The sequence below is a fragment of the Patella vulgata genome, chromosome 2, assembly GCF_932274485.2.
Source record: "Patella vulgata chromosome 2, xgPatVulg1.2, whole genome shotgun sequence".
Taxonomy (NCBI): Eukaryota; Metazoa; Mollusca; class Gastropoda; family Patellidae; genus Patella; species Patella vulgata.
The window spans coordinates 41,900,969-41,905,457 of NC_065880.2; the positions used below are offsets into that span (position 1 = coordinate 41,900,969).

Genomic DNA, 4,489 nt, shown 5'->3' on the forward strand with positions numbered 1-4,489 from the left:
TGGGTTCGTTTGTGTGTACTTCAGTATGTAAACTGATGGGCCTAGGTTTTTCGTCCCACCCAAACCACTAGGCACCTGTCAGAGTCACCCCAGATTCGCGAAGATCAGGCTTGTAAAATCCTGGGACATCCAGTAGATACTCTAGTGTGTGACAGCTCGAATACCATGTATAACGTAACATCCCGGGGGTGCTGAAAAATAGTATGAGAATCTTCTAGTCCTATCCCCTTTACAACAAACTCGTTACTGCCGAAAAGTCACGATAATTATAGGTACTGGTGGGGCTGGCTAGTCGATCCCAGATTGAAGCTAGAATTACACATTGAAACATATAGAATAATTACATAATATATATGTCGTTAAATAAGTATAAATTCAAACTGTTAAAAGCCTTGAAAGATTAAGATAATAATTCGGACACTAACTTTCAATTTAATCAAAACTGAATATTATTCAAATTCCTACAAAGGTAAGCTGTACCATATTCAATTATTACGGATTTTTATTATCTTAAAATATATTGGAAGCGGAATAAACTAATTTTTTAACTTATGTAATCTTAATGAAAAATTTGAAAATTTCGGAGATGCACCAGTATACAATTTGCGAGGAAATACGTGTACATCTATGTGTAAGAATAAGCGAAAGAATCCCCCTCCTTCACACCATATTCCTTCAATGTTTTATCGAATTTGTCTTTAAAACACCACCATAGGTAGGAGCTTTTGTTGTTTTCGCGTCTACAAATGCTAGTTACGAAAACATCTTTTCTGTCCATCATTTCATTAATCTGTTTCTCAACGTCTTTAACTGTATCGAGAGGTTTCACCTTCATGGTCTGCGAAAATCTGCAAAATATACAATACTCATTAACCATTTGATACTACCCCAGACTGCCATTGGCCATCGAGTTTGTTTGCCGACTTATCACTACCTAACAAACAAACCATTATAAACTATCAACCATGATTGCTATCTGGTTAATGAGCTGGTAATGCTTCAGCTACATGGACATTTGCATTATCAAGACTACACTGCACGGATATGCCAGCCAAAGATAAAAAAAAGTACATTCGAAGGTTAAACCATTATAAAGGCTATAGATATTTGAGATTAACAGGAATGTAATCAATTTTGTAGAATATTATCACAGAACTTTCTTGTAGCGAATGTCAAGGTTACCGACATTTATTTTATTTTGCAAAAATGGCGAATTAATTTTGAACATAGACCATCATCACAGCCGATGAATGGGGTCTATATCGATTTCTGTTATATTAACTTTCTTAATAAATGAGATGTGGTATTAGGTGTTCTTAGAAAAGTACTAACATCCGGTAATACCTTTAGCTAAACCACATAAATATTTTACTACTTACCCAGTTGTGAAATGACATGCTTTGATTGATAAAAATTTATCAATTTCACCCTCTGCAATCTCAATTTTTGGCAAAGATTGCGCAAATTCATTTTTCAGCGAATTTATTTCATCATCCTTTTGAACTAATGTGCTTCTTAATGACCGATTTTCCCTTTTCGCGTCTATCTCCAATATGCGAAGTTTCTCCTCCAATGAACGTATGGTTTGGTCTCGAATCTCTAGTTTTACTTGGTTATTTGAATCTCTGATCTCTAATTCACGTACTCTATTTTCTACTCTGCGCAAATGTTGTTTTACAGATTTGAGCTCCCTTTTGCACACGCTATTACTGTTATTTTGTTCATAAGATTGTCTAGTTATACAACTTTGTTCACCGAATTGACAGTGTTCAACATCACCTTTAATAGTTATGTAATTGTGGTTTATAGTAGCTGTATTCTATAAAAGAGAAAATCAAACACTCAATTCTATTTATCGTGTCTATATTTGGAGCTATTCGGAAAGTTTAATTGTAATAAATGAACCGAGCTTATATACACGGTTAATTAGACAGAACATAGCCGTAGTTGTGGAACCCTGTAGAAAAACACATCATAAAAATATGAAAATCGTTTCTTTCCATTTACACAAGCAAGAAAAAATATCTATTGTAAAAACCAAAAACATGCCCTTGACTCAGACTCACATTAATAAGAGTTAATAAGATACATATAGTAAATGTTAATTACGCGATAATTATAAGAATATCCAACGCTCCAAGCAAATCGCAAACTTCATTCAGACTTACTTCTTGCTTTGTAATATTCTGTGAAATTGGGTCATCTTCTTCACGACATTGTTTATATTGAACCTGTAATAATATCAATATTATTCAGTGTTATCAATATATAATCTAATTTTGATGGAAATAAAGTGGCGTTTTATATACTTCGAATAATAATAATGTCTCTTAATAGATAGTAAATGTCATCATGTGGAAATGAAACTGTCGTATCAGTGGCGTCGCGAGAAATTGTGGCCGTTGGACATGATTTTTGCTGCTGGGTTGAACGCTTTCTGTCACAAATGGAGCAACATAATGCTTTCTTCAAAGCTTGTATGGAAATCTTGAGATACACAATGTAATGGACGTACATTTCAAGGTAACAAATCTCTTAACCCTGTTATCTCTTCGCCTCAAAATCATGAATCTTATTCAAAACCTAACCGAAAATATAAATTCAAACAACTTTCTTCGATTTCATACTAGAAAGTCGAAAGGGAGAAAGATAAATGCAGTGAAAGACCATCAACAGAATAACCAAATGAGGGGTGATTCCTCATGTATCAGCAAAATCCCTTTTTTATTATTTGCTTCACCTTAGTATTCTAACAATCTTCTAGTGAAAGAAATTCAAAATCCAAAAATGGTGAAATGGAATGGGCTTTAACGTCCTACGGTTCTGCTGCAAATATGTTAAAGATACATTATGGGAGATTCGATAACGAGTTGGCAGTTCTCACTATAATAATTAAAAACTAGATAACGTAAAGGCAATTTGCTGAAAATTTCATTCAAATTGATCCACTATGAACCGAGAACTAAGCGAATGAAATTTCTGCCTAGCTTAGCCTCGGTCATCATTACAAAAATCAGTACGATAAACAGCATAGTCTCGATTATCCATCTAATCGTTTAATCGAGAAGGAAAGTTATGCAGTAAATCGGCTCACAATCCACTTAAGATCGCAGGCTAGCGGTGCCATCTAGAGTTGATTATGGTCTGGAAAGGTGAATTAATGTCTAATTAATAATTTAGATAAAATTTCAGGCCTAAAGAAAGACCTGCAATAAGCAGATTTAGCTCTTGCATAATGTATGTTTAAGTCTTTATATATGTATACTTCTTTTCGTACAGCGGTACATTTTAGATTCATGTCTTTTGTTTTAAAATCTAAAACTATTTCTAAATCAGGGCAATATTTGAGTACTGTGAAAAATATGACAAACCCCACAGAGAAAACTCAAAATTGTTTTTCATAAATGAAGTTTTTGCTACAATTTTAATGGAAAATATTCCAATATTTGTATGTGGTATTTCTCAAAAGATCAATAATAGACACATTGGATAATTACATAGACAGAACCAGAACAATTACAAATCAATTGCATTGATAGTAATGGTAGAGCCTACCCGCTGAAAATGACCTTTGACGAAAAGAATTGCAATAAGTGTGAATTGTTTGTACACATATGCAATGTTTGTAGATAAAATGCGACATTTCAATAGGGTTCTTTTTAAATCGCGCCATTTAAAAATATATATCTACATATGTCTCCACAAGCCACAGGGCGACAGCAAAATACGACCACAAGTGGGCGTTTAAAATTAAATATTGAATGCCCACAGAGTTATTGTTGATAATTTACATGGTGTCATGGCCGCCTCTCGTGACAGGGGATTCCCCGTGAGGGAATTTTTCGTAAAATATTTGAGAAATGAAATGAAACGTATGGGGTTTAACATCCTACTATTCTGCTCCGACTGGGCTAGTGAAGACGGACAGTATTTGAGACATAAATCATCAAATCTCTATATAACCTGCTTGACTTGTACTGTGTGACTAAGGCCCCTTACCAACTTATAATTATATAATTATGCGACACCCAATGTCCTACTCCATTAACTACTATTTAATTCGATAATTATTCTTCAAGCTATTTTTGTCTTTCTTACCTCTTTTTTAGGCATGATATTTTTTTAGACCGTGTTGGTCTTGGTCACCACATAACGTGTGTGAAATAGCTTTATTTAACATCAGCCTCCACCGAGTTGATATCGCAGACAAATCCCACCATATAACGCCATCTATAGGTGTAGTATAGACCATAAATCTACGGAAGACCAAAGGGGTATTTAATCGTCGTTGCTTACCTCTACATTGGTGACCATTACATTGTAGGATTTCAGTATCCGTTGTCTGTCTAGGGTCGTTAATATTGGTATTGGTGTAAAGCCTACCAAACGGAAATACTAGGGAAAATATCTCACAATCAAAGTTTAACGACATTTTTATGTCTTGTGATAAACAATCGATCTGAAAGAGAACTAAATCAATTTTCATATT

General features: G+C 34.3%; 1 long non-coding RNA gene across 1 annotated transcript; it reads right to left on the reverse strand.

The window, feature by feature from the left end:
- Positions 1-412: 412 nt before the first annotated feature.
- Positions 413-4,242, reverse strand: LOC126810936 (uncharacterized). The gene is made up of 4 exons (XR_007675329.2): positions 4,099-4,242; positions 2,169-2,231; positions 1,380-1,819; positions 413-848 (listed from the first exon to the last, which is right to left on the reverse strand). It is a non-coding gene; the product is annotated as an uncharacterized LOC126810936 (long non-coding RNA).
- Between the last annotated feature and the right edge of the window lie 247 nt (positions 4,243-4,489).